The following is a 20346-nucleotide window of genomic DNA, read 5'->3' on the forward strand; positions in this document are numbered from 1 at the left end:
ATTAAAACACTAATTATGATAAGTACTAGTGGATGGAACCCTAGAACTTTGCTTGTAAAAGGTGATATGCATATGGGTAACATTTCATTATCGTGACGCTTCTGCTTTGTTAGAAATGCAACATTCTGGTTATCACTGCAAACCACCAAGGAACTAAGCAAAATAAGCACGTGTGAAAGAGTAACGCATAAACCACTAAGCATGCTCAAAATTGCATCTTAATTGCATCTTTTTCTTTTCTTCTATTCTATTAATAATTTATGTCAAAATTTGAAACTATATTTAAAGTGATTTGTATAGTCCATTACAAATTGTAACAATATTTTTAATTTTGGTATAATTCAGGAAGAAGTTTCTAAAATGGCAGAATAAAAAAAACAGACTATGATAGCATGTTCAACTCCACAAGCTTATGGAATACACTTCCCAAGCCTTTTCATCGCGCACGCACTTTTCTTGAAATTCAGCGTGGATAAAGACAAAGTCTTGTACCTGGGATGGACTAACCCCTTGGACAGGCTGGGGACTGATTACCTGGAGAGTAGCTCTGCTGAAATGGAGCTAGGGGTCCTAACAGACGGTTGGCTAAACATGAGTCAGCAGTGTGTCCTGGCAGCAAGGAAGGCCAAGAATATCCTGGGATACCAGAACAGGAGTTTTGCCTGAAGATACCTATTGCTCCCCTTCACTCAGCACTCCTTAGACTGCATCTGGAATACAATGTCCCATTTCGTTTCCTCAGTACAAGAAAGGTGTTGATAAAATTGAGTGAGTCCAGTGGAGGGCCACCAAGATGGTCAGAGAGCTGGAGGCCAAGCCCTGTGAGGATGGGCTCATTTGGCCTGAAGAGGGAGGGAGGACTTGGGGGAAGGAAACCTAATAGCAGCCTTCAAACACTTAAGAGGACGCAACCAAGTAAAGAGCCTGGGTCCATCTCCCAAGGCGCACAGTGGGAGAACGAGAGACAATAGTCATAAATTCAAACAGGGGAAGTCCATGTTGGATACAAGAAATTTTTCTTCACTATAATTAAGCATTGGAGCAGCTTGCTCAGAAAAGTTGTGAAATCTTGTATGTTTTGAAGACCCAAATGGATAAAGGGCTGAGCAAGCTGGTTTGATTTCAGTGCTGATCCCGCTTTGAACAGGACGTTGGACTAGAGACCTTCTGAGGTCCCTTCCAACCAGAAGGATACAGTGATTCTGAATTACAGGTTTTCCTACAATAAGGAAAACTGCATTTTTATCCATATATCAGGACAGGACACACAGAGAACCTTTCTTTAGCTACAAGAATAAAATGAGCCAGCAAGTCAGTAGAATCCAATGAAGAGGTATAAATTGTTTTTTGAGAACGTGGTTTCACAAAGGAAAATCTGTGCGGGACTCTTATCAAAGCATGCTGCTGAGAACAGACAGAGGAAAACATAATGGGAATACTGGAAAGTCAAGCAAGGCCTCAAATTGCCTTTGAATTCCTGGCACGTAGCATATTCCACCAGAAAAATCAAAGGGACTGGATCAAGCAGCTTTGATCCAACTTCTCCCTTCTGCTTCTAAAGCAGTTAACATACACGACAATGAAAATACAGCAATGCTCAGAGAGGCAGAGACTAACTACATGTCATAAATAAAAAAGGTTAAATCATTTTCTTTTAAACCCCGACCTGCTCAAGCATCTAACGACAAGATCTATTTTAAATATGCAAAAATCAATGGATTGCTCAGACAATTAGAATTAAGTGGTGCTTTTAAACAAGTTTTCTCACATGGGAGTCCTGGCTCCTAAGGAAAATTAAGTGATATAGACAGGATAAGATAGGGTCAGCCTGTAAAGGCAAAAGAGCCTTTTGTCATACATTTATCTACCTGCCAAATGCACAGCCATGATTTTCCTCACCCAAACACAACAAATACCAATAAAAGAAGGAGAGCAAGCACTATATCAAAAAGAAAGACTAGTTTTTGTCTAATATTTTTGTGACAAAACCAGAAACCTCATGTGCCTTCCACTCCCCCATAACCACACACAGTGCGCTTTTCTCTACATCCCCGATGGCCAAAACGAAATCAAAATCCTTCCAAGTACGACAGAATTAAAAAAAACATGTGTATGGTCGCTTTTTCTCTCAAGAGCTCTTTCTTATAAGTGTCACAATAGCTCATACTGATTTCTACAACAGTTGGGAAAAAAAGAAAAAGAAAAAGAAAAATTCATGTCTTCCTTTCTACTAAACCACCTGTAAATTTTGCTGTGGCATTCCCTTTCTCCCTCTCCTCCAAAGAAAATATGACTTTCTTAATTTTCAGGCACTTCCTCATTTGCGAAGAAGAAATATTTTGGCATAATTCAGGGAGAGTCTTCCATATTCTATTCCAGACAGAATTCTGGATTTAATACTTTTACTTACAGTCAACAGGAGAAGCAAATAAGCTAGCCACTATTAACCCAATAGAGACATTTTGATAACATCCCTTTGTCACATATACCGACTTTTTACACAACAGGAACCACGAACACTTAGGCTTCTAAGCAAAAATTAAAAAAGAACACAGATATATCCGCTGTATCTTTAAATATCTCTTTCAAGTAGCTTTGTCTTCAGATATACTACTGTGCAATACTTCCATGTATTATACAACAGTGAGTATCCAAATCAAAGAAGTATTTACTTACTTCAGGAAAGTTTGTATGACCAATTATGCCACTATGAATAGAAATAATTCAGTCTATGGGTTCATTGTCTTTTGCTATCAATGCAGAACAGTATAAAATTAAAAAAAAAACATACTATTTAATAGGCGCCATTAAGTCTAGTTTCAGAAATAACAGCAAAACAAGAAGGGTAAAGTATTTTCTTAGGGGACATACTGCTAGCAGGTTAAAAAAATCTAAATTAATTACAATTTTTTAACATTTCTTCCCAAGCTAATTACTCTCTCACACACAGACAAGGAAAAAAAAAAAAGGTTCAGTCTTTATTTTCTCCATTACTATCTACCTCATTTAGTCTACAAGATCATACTACCTATGTATGCAATCTAAAGCAAATTCAAATTAGCATACTATATAGAGCAACATAACAACTTGCAAGCTGTTTCAATGAGAAAAGAAAAAAGTTCTTACTTTTTATACTACTGCAAATATTTCACCCAAATGCACCTGATCTGAAGTTTACACCTAATAAAAGCCAGATGTACTTCTAATACACTGCTGATCCATGTTCTTAATTCCTGCTTTCCCACCACAACACCTTGACCGAGAAAGCGGCACAGCCTAGTTTTACACATCGTTAAAACGTTTAAACCAAATATTACATTTTTATAATCCTAGCAATTCCCACAAAACTAAACAGAATAAATACAGAGGCATTAACAGACCTACACTGTGAATGAGAAAGCTCTCTTAGCCTGTTACCTAATTCAACAAGCACCTGAGCGATCAGTGAATCAAATCACTGTTTCTTTAACAAATATGCCAATACTAAGGTAAAAGATACACAAATACATTTTTACTGAAGTTATTCTCTAAACGAATACTATCTTACAGTGTATTTTTTAATAGATGTTTAAAACTCTATTGGAAATTAATAATATGAAACATTAATGAGTCTAGTTCCACACTCACTGAAATCAGTGGGAACTTTTGCCATTAGTGTTACATGGGAGGATAAAAGCACATGCATTGTTTACTTTCAAGGCTATGTAAAAATATTGAAAAAATTTTACTTTTATAACTTGCTTCTTAAGCTGTATGTACATTTCGCAGACAGGGACAGCACAGCAGAGGCAGGTCACCTCCCATGAGTGCCAGCACGGCATGTTGCGCCCTGGCCAGCCCTTCGGCCTCACTCCATGGAGCCCGCCGCGGCCAGAAGCACGACAGCCCAAGCCTCACCAAGATGGTGCACTCTGCGAGGAAGGACCTCGCACCACTTGCTCTCCTGCAAAAGCATACCCATGCCCGCCAACCTTCTCTTAGCCCCATTTTGGCTGTAAAACTGCTCTAGACGGCTGCAGCTAAGCCCTAGCTTAGCAAGCAGCTCCATGCTGCGGCCCTCACCTTGGCATCGGGGAGCAGCAAGAGCCAGGCGGCTCCGCACAGGGCAGCAACCTGGGACCTGGGCTGGGTCGGCCTCCCGGCAGCACCCCGCTGGGCTCGCCCAGCAGGACTGGGGACCTGTGACGCAGCAGGGACAAGGACTGGGCTGAACTGGGAGCCCATGGGCGAGCACAGGCCCGGGGAGGCCAGGCTGGGCAGGCGAGGGCGCTCGCCTGACATTCAGTTGCTCTTGCAATACTCTTACCAGTAGCTATTTCTTCAGTAACTACTTAGACTCAGTTGGTAGGCTTTGGCTGTTCTTCTTTCTAAATGTCAAGTGCCTTAAAAATAACAGCTTCTGAAGAGTATTATTAGCATCCAAATTATTATCCCCAGATTACTACACACCACGGTCCACAAAACAGTAAGTTTACAGAAAAAGTACTCTGCTGGAAGAAAGGGAAGAGACTGTCTCAAAGGAAGACAGCCAAGTTATCTTCTCGTGAAGTCTTAAGAGACAGCAAACTGTAGACTTAACAATTAAGTTGTTAGCAAATAACATACCATTTTATTTAAATGGTAGATAGTCTGAGACTATCTCTGAATGCTGCATGGCCATCCTGCCCTGATGCTCTGAAACAAGGCACATTATATCACACATATACACATGTACACTTTTTTTTTTTTCTCTCCAATCCAACACCTGTTTTTCAGGCCAAAGTTATATTCAGAATATTGCCATAGTGATGCAAGCTCTGACTATTATAAATCAATGAAATAATCATTAAAGTTCCCAAATTCCCTTAGAAAATGCCTGTTTTTCAGTGCTCCAGCACCACAAAGGATTCTTCCAATCTAACTAAGAACCTGTTTCTTTTGTGGTTTTAACCTAAAGATGATGCTTCCTTAAGCACAATCTTCCCCCTCCCCCAACAAAGAAATGCAAAATAACATTCAACTTCCTATAGGTTTAAGACCTCTAATAAAGCAACCAAACATACAGTTAGGGACCAACTTACTAAACCAAGAACAAGCTGTTATTAAAATACAGCTTCAAACTCCTCTATGGTGTCAGGATAAACAACATTGTTTGTCTTAAGCATATATTCTATATTGGACTAATTTCCATGTCTCCCTCACCGTTTTCATCTCCAGAGATACAGTGATAAATATACATGAAAAGTAGCTTATAAAATTAAAGCAACAATAGATACTACCTATTATTACAGTTCTTTTGAGCCTTCCACCAGTGAAAAACTGCTTTTCAAACATGAAGCCTTCTATGATTCATATAATGATTTCGCTGAGTCACAGATTCTAGGATTTAGGTCATTCAGTGTGACATAAAAGCACAGTTCCTTCTACAAAAACTAGTATAGCTGAACAATCCCATCAGTAGTCCTATCATGTGCTCAGATTTATATTCAAAGCTAAAAAAAAAACCCTTAGAACACATCAGCTTGTTTATTTTTAACTGTTCTCCAGCTCGCGTTTCAGAATCAATTTTCAGTCTTAAAAATAAATAAATAAATAAATAAATAAATAAATAAATAAATAAATAAATAAAGAGGTCCTGAACAAAATGTCACGTGCCTTCCTTCCTTGAGTGTACAAGTAAATCTTGTCATGGAAATAAAAACCCTTACTCAAGTGTAATCTGCCCAGTTTTCCAGCTCTGGAGAACAACCTGCAGTTTCTACAGCGCTCTGCAAAAAGCCATAAGCCACTTAAGTCCAGCCAGCCAGCTCTTCCCATTGGAGGTCACAAGCCGACGCAGAGACATTCCTTTGATGCCAATACCAGGAAGGGGAAATGAGGGAGCCACTGCTCGGTAAGAGTTAAAAATTATACTCTGCTTGCGGATGGAAGAAATAGCTAGCCCCAGGGACACTGGGAATTCAACAGCAACTAAAAAACATGTTAACCGTGGTTTTGTTCACCACAAAGAAGCTTCTCTTTGCCTTTTTAATTTTTGTCATTTTAGGCTTACTCCAGAGCCAATTTGTTTAAACACTGCTATAGACTATCTTCTTTTCAGAAAATCAGTCTGTTCTGGTCATATGACAAGCAGAACCTTTGGGTTTTATTGGTTCTCACTCATTAGCTTTTCCTGAAGCTGTAATAGTCCTGCTTGAAGACTGTCACAGCACACTTTGTAAGAAGTTCTACTTATTCTTTAAAGTACATTTACTAGAGTATTTCATCTGGTTAAGTTCTGTATAACTGTGAACTAACTTGTTTACAAGTTATGAGCTCCTAGTGATAACATTTTACTTCTCTAGATTTCTACTATTCTTTCTACTGTCTCAAAGAAGGTACTCTATTGTGAAAGATTGTCTCTACGTACACACGTGCACATGAGCAGAAGAATTGCACCTGAAGTCTCTGGATTCAGAGGGAAAAAAGAAATCTCAGTCTCTGCTTTTCCTTTCTTTTTCAGGACTATTATAAACTAATGCTTTAAAAAGGACACTGATTGCTACCTTTACCATTTCCTGCACAAAGGCACACGAAAGGCTGAACTGGAAGGTCATAGGCCGGTTTTAGACTCAAATCACAGGCTTGCAGAATACCCCAACAAGGACTCCATTTACATGGGGGTTGAGCTGGGGCAGAGGGAGGGTTACCCAAACTTTTCCCAGCTGGAGGTAATGTTGAAAGACCACAGGAACTTTAAAATTTACACGTTGCCCAGGGAGGCAGTGGAGCCTACACCTTGGGAAATATCCATAACTCAGCTGGACAAGGCACTGAGCAACTTGATCCAAGCTGGCCCTGCTTTGAGCAGGGCACAGGGCCAGATGATCTACAGTGGTCCCTTCCAACCTGTATTATTCTATGCTTCTAACTACAAATAACTGAACATAAATCTTATGCAGATATGTTTTCCTTGAATATGGATGCTTGGCCTTCCTAGCTTGCATGTTGTCTTTCACTGATTGACCTTTACATTCCCAAAGGTAGGTAGGTATTGAATATGGAAGAAAGTTTACAATAATCATAAGATCATGTCCTAACATTCTGTACAGAAACTCAAGAGAGGGTGTTCACCTGACCAAGGATTTTTGGTTTGACCATGCGCAAGATATCTACATCAACTACATTCATAAAGTCACTTTTAAAGAACATGAAATAGCCATTTATAGCATTCTAGACCGAGCCTAAAAAACAAGACACGGTGGTATAAAGCTGTTTATTCTAAATAGCTCTTTTTTGTCAATTGTATAAACAAAGTAATATCCATGAAAAAATTTATTTTGAAACAAAACATGAAAAACTAAGGTCAGACAGGCCTCCCTACAAACAAAGACAAAAGGGAAAAAAATGGTCACTTCATCTGTGAACTGTGAAGCTGTGAAGCACAAGCTTTAGAATATCCATACAAAAGATGCTGTGAGAACACGGGAACTCCACTGTAACCCTCATAGAAAACCGACCTCTGTAACAAACTTAAGAGCAACACTTCTTTCGAACACATAACAACCACTTCTGAAAGTTCCTTTTGTTCTCTGAATCTCTTAGATCATTAATCTGTGCTATTTTATTAGTAATAAGCATTTTAATAGACATTGGCCATTTCCTTGCTAACAGAAGAAACGTAATAATGCATGCGCAATGTGAACAGTCAAGGGACAGCCAACAAGGCGGTGAGATGGAGGATATAAACACTCCCACCATTCCTGTCCCTTGGAAGGCTGGAAAGATGCATCACAACCACACTCTTCATGCCCCACTTCAGGTTTTTGGGTCAACTCTATTGTTTTACCAAGAAAAACTACTTGCAGCTGAATTCACAGCTCTCTTTAAGCCTTCAACATAGTACGATAATGGTAATTCAGAAACTTCCAAGGGAGCCTCTGGATTTCACTACTGAACCCTGAAACAAGGTGTAATCTTATCTGTTTAATTGAGGGTTTTTTGGTCAGAATTCATCCCAAGGACAAGAATCAAACAATTCCTTAGGTCTCATTGACTGTTCAGTGCACTGATTTTGAGTGCACAGTGCACTCATCAACATGTACAAGTATCTGAAGGGGGAGTGTCGAGAGGATGAGGCCAGTCTCTTCTCCGTGGTGCCCAGCAACAGGACAAGAGGCAACGGGCATAAACTGAACCACAGGAAGTTCCATCTGAACCTGAGAAAAAACTTCTTCACTGTGAGGGTGACAGAGCATTGGAACAGGTTGCCCAGAGAGGTAGTGGAGTCTCAGAGTAGTCAGGAGTAGTCTCCTTCCCTGGAGATATTCAAAACCCGTCTGGATGTGATCCTGGGAAATATGCTCTAGGTGACCCTGCTGGAGCAGGGAGGTTGGACTAGATGATCTCCAGAGGTCCCTTCCAACCTAAACCATTCTGTGATTCTGTGATTCAAAACCATAATTCTGGAAAGTTTGAAGTTGCAAGTTCCAGAGTCCCTAAGTACTAACTTTTTTCCTGCAATACAAATACATCAGAAAACTGTAGGTATTGACTATATTTTTAAAGGATTTTTCCAAGGAAGGTTGAGTTTTAGAATGCAACATAAATAAATTTTCTTAGATAATTGCTTTCTTATGGTATTCCGCAACTGAACATTGACTCAAAATCTCTTACAGTAACAAATGGCTGGTTTAAGTCATTGCCTTTGAAAGTGCAAAGATGATATGGAGCTTATTTTACTCCCCAATATCTTTTATGGCATTGAAAAACTTTTCAAATAAAGGAATTATATACAGACACACACAATCTTTCTCACATTCACATGTATACTGCACATACACATATGTGTAATATTCCCCAGCTCAATTCAGGTGGTTCCCAGAGGTTTTAACTTTCGAAAAGGAGTTAAATACACGAAATAGACCTTTTTCTTGTTCATTTATTAGCACTGCTTTCAAAGGGCTCGCTCAGAGAACGAAGCACAAGAAAAATGCTAAGTCTCTACTATGCTTGACTAACAAAGTATCCAAAGTATCCAATCAGTTCCCACTGAGTTGTAGTTCTTTTTGTGTCCACATGCAAATGATTAGAATACATTGTTTGAAACTCACTTCCACATCTGTTGTTCTGCAGGACTTGGAAAACAGATGAATTTTTCTGATAATTATTTGCAGAGAGTATAATCACAAGCATCTGTAATGGTATCCTAAAGTGCAAAGGGAAAACATCATGAATCCAAGAAGTTTTTTTGCTGAATATTTTTGTTTCCTTACTAAGTAAGATTAAAAAAAAATTGTCAGATGGAAATCATTAATAATTGCTTGAGAAGCCATCCACTGTAACTTGAAAAAAGCAAAATCCAGCTTTCCTTCCTAAAACTCTTTGTTTGATGTTCCTGTAGTTTACCCATATAGCCAAAATCCACGTTATGGTCTGTCAGGTAACTTTTTAAAATTATGCAGAAGTGACAAAAGCCCACAGAACTACAACACAGAAAATACATGTTTTTTCATTGGCCTCTACAGCTGACTTCTAGTACTTGCAAGAGTCAACCTGTTTCAAATAGATGGATATTTAAGTGGTAAGAATATATTTTCTTGAAATCTCTATCTATAAAATACTGATAACCACAGAAAAGAAGAATAGGAAACCCTTCACTTATTTTATAATGCAAGCACTGACAGCATCAAAGGATACTGGGGAACGCATGGTTCAAGAAAGCACTTCCTCATGCATGGTGCAGTTAATGCTGAGAAAATCTGCTGCAGTTTGCCGTGAATGTGAAATTTCAGATTTGCTCAAGAAACCACTGGACACGTTAAAGGAGGAAAGATCCACTGAATACTATTAAACACAAAACTGCCCTCTGAGGGCCAAGTAAGTCCTCAAAATGCAGAGCAGTGGAGGCTACGAAAGCATCAGATTAAGACCGCTCTGTATTCAAGGCCGCTGGCCATCAGACACTGGCCTTAATGAACCTCTGGACTACGTTGGCATTTGTGGCCTTACGACCTTAGCTTGGACTTCTGACCTATACATATAACAAGCGCAGGAGCAACCTTATTTACAGTGACTGAGGGAGGTAGGGAGGGCTCAGGGTAACTGAAAGGAACGTTTTGACTTTTTTTTTTTTTTCTTTTTTAACTTAATGCTAAGCTTAAAGTAACAATTAGTCATCTACAAGGACAAGTCAAGGAAAGGCCAAAATTTAAGTTCAGTCACAGCAAACTGTTGAGTCAGTTAAAGAAACCAGACACTACTGCCAGCTCCTACAACTTTATTGCGAACTTCCCAATACTTGGTGTTTTCTTAAAACCACAAATGCCAGACTATGTGATTATGATTACCTCACATAATAAGAGAAGGTGTTTTCAAGCTTTCCTCCACAGTCATTAGGACTAGAAACATGGATGACAACAGAAGCACAACGGGGTGGGGGAGACAGAGGAAGCTACCCACAATAAAACCTCCAAGCACAACAAATACATAACACAAATCAATTTCTGTGTAAAATTCGGAGAGTTTTTAGGTCATTATTTTGGATTCTGATTGTCCCCCTCCTTTTATTTATTTAAGTTTGCTGGTATTGGCAACAGTGGAAACAAAACTAAAATTCAGAATTCCCCTATGTGGCCCGTCTCAAGCGTACTGAAACACTGAGTCACCTTAGATGGAACAGACGAGGGACTTCAATTAGAACTTACCAGGCTTCCTAAAGTGAGCAAGGAGAACAGGAGCAGAAGAAAGCAAGGTCAGCTAACAGAATGCTTATTAGTTACGTAAATAGAAGCTATAAAAGGAAAGAAAAAAAGTCTGTCTTCCACAGCAAACAACAGTTGGGTTTTAAAAGTTTTCTGCTAAGCAAAATTGTTATCTGACATTAATTAGGACTTCAATTTAAAATGCATAGGATAACTGAGTGCATAAGTCAGAAGGCACAAAACGGCCTGCTGTCTATGATTATTATATATATATTCAATTTCATTATGTAACTCAAAGAATAGTACAAAGGAAAGATTAATAATGCAGAAGATGCAATCAGATAGCATTTTGCTTTGGAAGAAACAGCCTTAGCAAATCTGTGTTCAAGCACTGAAACATTAAGAGGATAAACAATATTGTTTGACTAAGGATTAAAATACACCAACTAGCCTTATTTATACATAAAAAGCAGTCAGGTTGTGTAAGCATGGCTACCATATCCATCAATTCACTGTAAACAATAACTTTGACTTTTATTCTTTCATTTAAAATGATCTAATATTGTAAAGAATCACTGCAGACTTCCTGTCGGTAAAGGAAGTTCGGACACATCTACAGACATTAACCGTCTGCAGAGAAAGATCAGGTGAAAAAATAATATTCTCTCCCCCACCTGCATCCCACTCATGGCAGAACAGCACCGTCCCCACGCGGGTGGGGAGGTGCATGTCCCCACACTGGTCCCCTCACCAGTCACTGCGCTTTGAACACCAGGGATCTTCCTGCACAGATGCTTCCCAACTTGTCTTCCATGTGCTATGGGCACGAGAAGACACGTACCTTGAATTCATTAGTGTGAGCATTCTCTGCCAATACCATTTCCTAAAACACACACACATATATATAAAAAATATAACCCCCACATATTTATAGCCAAAAGAATATTAACATACACAATTTAAAGATTCCTATAGCTTTTTTCTCTGCTAGCGTGACCAAAAGGCTAAATGAAATTCAATATACGTAGGAGTCCCATGGGTCTCTTCCACTTTGTCCTTCTGTAATTGTACTAAACGCTTGTCTGGAGTCTCTCTCCTAAAGCATCTGGAGTTGACACTTCTTGTATTTATCCAGCTAAAGAAAGGTCCACTGCCTCTCCCCTGCTAATACGATGAAGGATTTAATGCATCAGCAGGGACTTGAAGTCTGAAACTCAATCCAGTATTTTCATAAAATGATTCACAGACTTGCACTGACCTTTTTGACTTAGAGCAAAGGGATTCCATACAGCAGTTTTGGACCAGATTAATCCACTCATGTTTCCAGCAGAAGGGGAGGAAGGAAGAGCACTATAACATGCAAGCACTGAATGGACTTTATCATACGAGACAGAAAAGAAATCCAAGTTAGGGTCACTTCATACCTTCTTAAAAATATCACAGCAACTATTCAATGCCTTCTATGAAACAAGGATGAACACCAATCAACACCAGAGCAAATTAAGCAAAAAATGAAAACAAAAGGGGAACCAAGAAATATCATGAGAGTCTCTTTTTTACTTTACAAGAGGGAAGTGCCTTGAAACCAAATCTTACTCCACACTGATACCTCGGGGAACAAGGAAGAATCAAAGGAAGATTTGGATCAAAGGAGTGTTCACATGCAAAGTTGAACAGGTTCCCCTTTCTATACCTAAACAATAAGCTAGGTACTTAACACAGAAGGAAGACATATTCTGCCATATACAGAGAGGACTTTGTCAAACTTCTGATTGTATTATATCAAATAGCGTAACAAAAATCAGCAAGGCTAGCTATTCTGAGTTTGGCTTTTTGAGAATGGACCATTTTGAACGTTATCCCCCATTATGCCTTGAAAAAAAATTTTTTTTACTTGTGCAGGAATGATACAGCTTGTTTGTGCAAAATGGCATCTTATCTTTTCCTTAGTTCCTTTGAAATTCAAAATGTCCTCCATGTACACATCGGCCACACATAACAAAAGATCTAGGTGTATAAACATAAATATTATTTAAATCAAATAAAAAAGCATCCTAGTATTTTTCTAAAATATCAGAAGTTTATAATGGGTTTTCTTCCAGCTATATAACTGTTCAAAGTAAGAGAAAGATAGATTTCTGAAAGATGAAAGGAAGTGATAGAAGAGGTGAAAAACAAGAAAAAAAAGATGGAGCGAAGGCATGTCTTTTACTTCTCTAGTGCTTCTTTTTAGCCGCCAGAAATCAGACAGAACTGACAGAACTGCTGTTTTGATAAATCAAGTCTGCAATAATAAGATTTATATGTAACTCTGTTAGAAAATGAACAAAGTACACGAGTTATCCTATTCCCAAACATCCAGGGCACCTACTATTAAGATCCTAAAATTTGTCTTCATCTTCTAAATTCTGAATTGAGGTCAACAAAAAAAAAAAAAAGTATCACAAGTATCTCAGAGATCCAGCATCTATCAATCTCAGTCACAGATTCATTGGAAGCATGTGAAGAGGGCAAGAATCAAGTTGTGTAGAGTAATCCAGAAGCACAGCAGCAAATAAATTAATCACACAATAAATCTCTCAGTTCATACATAATCATGCATTAAAGCTGGACATTAGAAATACGACCCTGCACATGTCAGAAAGGCAATTTCCACGATAATTAACAAAAGGTAGGCATCTTTATGGGGTTCTGTCAGCCACATATTGAGTAAAGATTTCGCCTTCACTGAATGCCCAGCAAGGAAACCCATATACTAGAATAAAGAGTAAAGCTTCTGCAACTTTTTCCAGTCTTCTGAAAACAAAGTTCAGCCAGCAAAGCACGTTCAGGATTGCGTATAAAGATACTTCAGATTCCACACACGACAAGTCACCAAAAGGATATGCTACTTTAAAAATAAAATAAAACAGAACAAAAAACACAGCTGATTGTGTTTCAAGTAACTATACCTGTATTTTGTTTATCTTCTGAAGATGGTATATTCCTGTTAAAAATACTTCACATGCTAAGAGTATTTTTCGGGGGAGTATACTCCTACTCATAAATAAATTAATGAAAGATTCCCAAAGATTAACTAAAATTTAACTAAAAAAAGAGCCACAATAATTAATATTAAATATTGTTAATTTCTGGGAGTATATTCTAGGCATCTGTAATAGTCTTCTCAGATATTAATGTGAACTAATTTCTTTTATATCAGATTACATGCTAGAGTATTCTATAAAGCTTGTTCTCAAGTTGAAAACTACTTCAAAAAGCCCATATGGTTAGCATAATAGCTCTTTTTTTTTTTTTGATTCCTACAATCTAAATAATTCGGTTCTACTCAATTAGCTCCTATTTTCGTATTTCTGCTACAAATAAGAAAGCATTAGAAATTATACATGCCATTTAAAGTATTTCAAACAGGCATAACAATTTCATTTTTTTTCAGGTGTTCAGTTCTAATTACTCAATGGTAAAAATGTGACCTTCTATTTATCTTTTGTATTTATTAAACCTGTACACCCAATGAACACACGACTAGAAAAGACCACCTGGTAAAAAACAGCCCCCTACAGTCAGAGGCCGTTGCGCCCAAGGTTAACCCTGGGGACATACAAAACAACCACACACCTCATCAGCTAAGCAGGTTGGTAACCAACCGTGTATGCCAATTGACAGACAAGATACCTTTGCAAAAAGGGCTGCTAATCTGATAAACAGTTGCATAATATAAGATGATCAGTCTTTTCTCTACATCACACTTAACAGTGCTGCAGGCACGCCAACATAAATAGATCCAACTTATTTTAACTTTTTGTTAATGCTGTTCAAAAGCAGCTCTGGCACTAACATGCTACAAAAGTTTAAATGCCACCTTGTCTTAATCACGAAAGCGCAGACTCCCCTTTCTAGAACTTAACTTTTTGAACATGTACACGTTTTTGACTTTTCCTTCACCTTGTTTTAAATACTAAAAGACCAAACGTTTGAAACGGTGCATCAGATATTGGCTTAATCGTTATGCACCGAGTCACAGCTGAAGCCATCCTAACAGCAAAGTCCCTGTGGTATAGCCAACAAATTTTGAAGTCAGCTCTTCCATTCCTTTTTTGGAAAGCTAATCTGTATTTGGACACATGGTTGATTCTATATACGATGCTTATTCAGTATATGTTGCCAGGGTCCCAATATTTCATATATTTGAAGGGAGACCTCCGCCCTCACTTTAAAGGTAGTATTCTCAGCACTTCTGGTACTTGCCTTCAAGTTGCCACCATATCTAATTGTACTTTTTGAGCCCACCTTTATGACATCCTAGCATACTGAAGCAAAACCTTTAGTTATTGACACTACATAGTAAGATATGATACAAACCAATTCAGAACTGTGTGCTCAAAATTAGTTAGTCATATAGCCTCTGAGTTTGCTTTACTTTTCACCATGATTTTTCAAACACAGTCAAATTGAACACAAATTCTGACACAGTACTGTATGTCCTTGCCCTGTGTTACTCTTCCCTATGCATCTGCTCACAGTTGTTGATGCGGACATGGCTGTGCTTTTATGGACGAGAAGTAGATATCAGCTAACCACATATAGCCATGTAGCTGCACAGAAAGATATTTCACTGATAAATCCTATCTAGGAAAACAGTTCAAGTAGTCCAGACAGGACAGTGACAGCGTAAGAGTCTCTGGCAAAAACACAGGTTCAGAAATGCTCTTTCATTGTCCAGGCACTGCGTGCTAGACCCACTCAGTCTAGCATGGTAGGAACTGTGTGTGGCTTGTACTACTGCAACCTGTATTTCTCCTATTTTGCAGTAACAGCTCGAATTCTGCTAGCAGCAGCTGAGTCCAGCCCCTCAGGAAATAAATACCTGGCTCTCAATATCCATACCCAAGTAAAAAAGTGCTTCTGAGTAGACAATACACATATCTATGATTCTGAACATTCCTACTCTGCATTTTATTTCTGAGGAGCTTTTGATTGTTTTGTATGAACTAATTATTAAAAGCTTTACTGTAATGACTGCCAACACTTTGGTAAATTTAAGAACTTACATATTTCTACATATTTTACACAGCAGATATCATCTTTAGATGTCACAACATTTAATTCTTAAAAAGCTCCTCTTTTTTTCTTTAATTAGAATCTAAACTCAGTACTGGAACAATCTTTCCAGGCTTACTTGTAAGGACAAAAGCTTAGTAAAATATCCATCCAGTGTCTAAATAGTTACTGCCATTCAGAAAGACAAACAATTTTGGATGATGACATACATTCATATTAAGCTTGGCACTGAAAGCTTCATGCTGAAAGCAATAGTTTTCTGCAGTCAGTCATAAGCATCTTTCTTATTTCTGACTTTTGAAACAAATATTTGTTTACAACTAGAATCAAAGATTAATACTAAATACTATTTCAGGTTTTTCTAATCAATACTGTTTTCCCAAATCTCATATATAGTATTTTCATAATCACGCTACAACCAAACGTATGCATAGATGGTTGAAAAAGCCTGATCACGGAAGCTTTTTACTGGTCAGTTTGGTTACCTTAACGATTGCTTTTGACAACATTAAGAATTACATGCACCAGAGGATCAGGAACCCACAGGCCAGGAATGTAATTTCACATGGCCTTTAGTCACACTTGATTTCTTTTTTTCTATGTTGTTATTCAGTAACAGTAAGATGCATTTCACATTTGGCTTGTTAAAATGTGTTCCCTACATAAACAAGAAGCAATCAGATCAATAATCAACTAGCAAGAATGAAATTCAGAGCAAGCTGCTGTTGTAGAATAAAGAAAATAGGAATCTTCTATTTCCACATCTTCAAAATGAGAAACTGCAGAGCTTTTGGAAAATTTATCTTTACTTAAAAACAAAGTTGCACGTTATGCTACAAGAAGTATGTTCTTCATTAAAATTGGTATTCATGACTTTACAGTTTATCATAGTACTGCAGCAGCAAAATTCTTAATAGTGAATTGCTTTTATCTACTCTTACTACCTTCCTATTGTTGTACAACTAAATGATTAACATTCAAGAATCCTACTATTCTAGATCTGCCTTTTTGGTCAAAAAGTTTATTTCAGCACGAGAGTATTACTATTTGAAAGGCAAAGTCTTGTTTATGAAGAACATTTCATAGTTTTAATGTCAACTCATATTCATGGACATGACAGCTGAGACAATAAACTATTGAAGAATGAAAAAAATGAACAGCCCAATAGGCACTGCTCAAAGATCAATGTACAGTAAAGCATGTCCTCTGTAATCACAAAACAGCACATGTAACCAAGAAGCTATCCTGGATCATCACACCAGGACAGTGATCCAACCCTACAAGGAAGAGGATAGAAGCCAGAGAACTTTTTGATAGGGAGAAAGTAAAGAAGGGCCTAGAGGTGAAAGGAAAAAACCTTTCAGTTAGGTAAAATCTAAGTTCTAGTACCAAAGAGTCTATCGCCTAAAAACTCCTCAACTTCAAATCGACTATCTGGCCATAGACTATTCTTTTTTTTCCTTTCAATTTTCTGAAAAACTTACATTTCTTTAAGATAATAGTCTTAGACTACTTGCGCTGCAACTCCCATTTTTCTGCCTGTATGGAAAGACATCTTTCTTCAAGTCTTTTTTTTAAACATTAACTTTGGACTGACATTTTTGCATTTGTGGTACAGATGATCTAAAGTGAAAACATGACAAAAAAGTTAATGTTTAGACAAATTAATATAAAAACTAAAAAGGGAAGCAAAAAAAAAAAAAAAGACTGGCAGTGGGAAAAGATTCTTGAATTACTCATGAAGATAGTAAAGAAGCAGCTATCCTCTTATCAGTTTTAATAAACCCAATTTAAATTTTTCTCAATGCTTGCATAAAACAAATTGAATGCTTTTGTCTACACTGTGAAACAGAGCCCTTACTATAAAACTAAGCATCAGATGACGCTTATTCTTAGTGCACTCAGCAGAAGAACTTTTGAGATACGCACAGAAAAGCTGTCCGTGAGGCCTAAATAAGTTTGAAATATTCCTATGAAAGAAAAACTTTCATGGCAACTTTCAATGTCATATTTATGCCACGATCAAGTCGGATTTTAAAGTCAATATTAAGAAATAATAATAGATTAGAAATTGAAAGCAAACAAGAAATTCCTACTAGTGTTGTTGAGTATAACTCTTTCTAATGAGGCTATGCGCAGCAAAGAGATCAAGGACACTCCTTAAAAAAGAGGAGGAAAGAAAAAAAATACCTTTAATCCCTCATAGTTTACATTGCTTATTCCATTTACAGGTTGTGTAAATTCATACCACTTAAAGCAATGCATTAATTCCTAAGGGAAGCATGAAGGGTACACTTCCTTAGTTTAAGTGTTTTGGGTAAGTAATGTGTTTACACTACCCCAAACAGCTTTTTAAGTTCAATAATTCTACCTAGTTTTACAAAACAAACACACTGTTGCATGCAGTCAAAAGGATATCTGCAAATTAAGAGTATTTTCCTGGTTCAACACAATGTTAATGGGATTTCCATTTGTTTCCTGTTTGAATTTTAAGGAAGGTTTTTCTCATAAATGCATCCTTGCTATTTCTGAGTACTACCATGTTTGTCAGACCGTCATCTGAGCGAATGACAGGAGCTCCATTCATGGACTTACACACCATGAAAATCCATGTGGTTCAGACGCACTGACATGCATATCTGAGTTACACAGCTTAATTTAATGCCTGATATTTTCATATTCTTTCTTCTTTTCACAAGATCATAGACACACAAACTATACAAACCTCCGTCAGAGCCACCAAAATCACCACCACTCCAGGTGATTTCAAAAATACACTTTTTTTTGCCCTAGGGAGCTATGCTTAGTGAAGTAAAACTGGTTGAAGAGCAGAATTACTAATGCCTGCCCTTTCTGGGACACACGCATACCAGTTTAAATTAGTGATACTTGGTCAGCTTGCAGCTGTTTTTTTTCCAAAATATGCTGAACCTATACAAAATAATGTTTTAATCAATGTGAGATCCATGGAGAAGTCTGCAACCACTTAAAATTTAATCTACCGTTTAACACCAAAAGAATAGTCTCCAGAGCAGAGCTGAAGAACTCCAAACTCTTCTCCTTGAGCATACTGAACTAAATAACTAGGTCAGGGCAACCTCCCCCTCTTTCAAGCACAGAGACGGCTGTACCGTTTGCTGGCGGTAGCACAGCTTCAGTGGGGCAGAAAAAGGGTGGCTATGGGCTGGTGACCTGCCAGCTGGGCACTCAGGGCCTTTTTTGGGTGCCACAATTTAAGCCACCTCAGACTGCGGCCAGAAATGCACCTGGTTTTCACTTCATGGCCAAGTGCTCTAACAATTTGACTGTTATGCAAGAAGGGGAGCAGAATAATGCCTTATTTAATACTCCAGTAGTCCTTTTTTTTTTTTTTAAACTTTTTTGCAGAAAAGAGCATAGTCATTTATCTGCAGGAAAGGGTTACAGTCGGGGCCTTCCCTCCAGAGTTGAGTAAAATGTGAAGCCCTCCTGGAGGGGCCGGTTTCTTCCCCAGAGCAACATCTCTGCCATTTACAATTTATTCCTCAGGGACATGCAGTAGTTGGACTACATAAACACAGCTTTGTCCTGCAATTTTAAGTCTTTGCTCTCTGAAGCAGAGAGCAGAGAGATTGAGAGCTACATGTCTAAAATTTGTTTTAAAATACTGTAAAATAAATGTATTATATTTTTACAGCAATAATTAAAATCCATGTGGGCAGTTTCCTCCCTCAGTTTCTTCCCTTGCTTGAACGTAACTGGGGACCTGATCAAGAAACCCAAACGTAACCAGGACACCGGGCTCACAAGTTACTGCTTTCTTTCTGGAAGCCTCCCCTCTCCCCTGCAGCCAGCTTCCTTTGTCCTCGCTTGGCCCTCGCGTTGTAGCGCCTCCGTGCACTTCAACCGCTCGCTGCTGCGTTCCTCTCTCCTTGCCCTGGCAGCTGTCCCTCCGTGACCCACGCCACCACTGTGCTTTCAAAGCACTGCACCAGGGTCTTTTATCTTTGTTCCTTTTCCTGTAGGAATTAAAATTTCTTCAAACTTTACCACTCTGCTGCACACAGGCCGAGGAAAACGTGTCTTATCTAGAGCACAATTCTTCCTTAGTTCTGCCTACTGGGAGCCGCTGGATCCAGCATTCGCAGATGGGCCAGATCAGCCCCGTTCCCTAGCAGAGTGAGCAGAAAGGAAGGGAACATAAAAATAGCTATAAGGCAAAAGGATATAGATAGCTTACAAAACCATAGGAGGTTTATAATAGAACCTACTAATTGCATATAGACACATAGGCAAATTCCCCAAATCATTCCAGCCATACTGCATATATCAACATTACAGAAAAATTTAAAATCTTTTCTTAACTATATTCAACAGTTTAATAGTTTCAAGATTTAAATAAAAAGACAGAAGGTACTTCTGGCTCTTTTTACTTCCATAAAGCTGCTTTAACCCCTTTTCAAATGTAGGTTAAGAAAACAAAGGGTCTGGCTAAAGCATACGTTTTCTAGAGTACTATTTTTAGCTTGCTTAAGGCAGAAGGAATTCACTGCAAGTTCTCCACAACATGGTACAACATTCCCACCAGTCTCTCTGTTATAAATTAATGAAAAGTTGGCTGCTCATTCTCTGCCTAAAGGCATCT

General features: G+C 38.2%; 1 protein-coding gene across 4 annotated transcripts in view; it reads right to left on the reverse strand.

Annotated features, from left to right (window-relative positions):
- The window catches only part of LOC138064607 (LHFPL tetraspan subfamily member 2 protein), a 129027-nt gene that overhangs the window by 65423 nt on the left and 43258 nt on the right, over positions 1–20346 (reverse strand). Inside the window, exon 1 of one of the 4 annotated variants that reach the window (XM_068928004.1) lies at positions 9072–9145. The exons of the other annotated variants lie outside the window; for them this stretch is intronic. The gene's annotated coding sequence lies outside the window, so the exon portion shown is untranslated. Of the gene's footprint in view, positions 1–9071; positions 9146–20346 lie in introns of those variants that run through there. 4 annotated transcript variants of the gene reach the window in all.

The sequence above is a fragment of the Struthio camelus genome, chromosome Z (assembly GCF_040807025.1).
Source record: "Struthio camelus isolate bStrCam1 chromosome Z, bStrCam1.hap1, whole genome shotgun sequence".
Taxonomy (NCBI): Eukaryota; Metazoa; Chordata; class Aves; order Struthioniformes; family Struthionidae; genus Struthio; species Struthio camelus.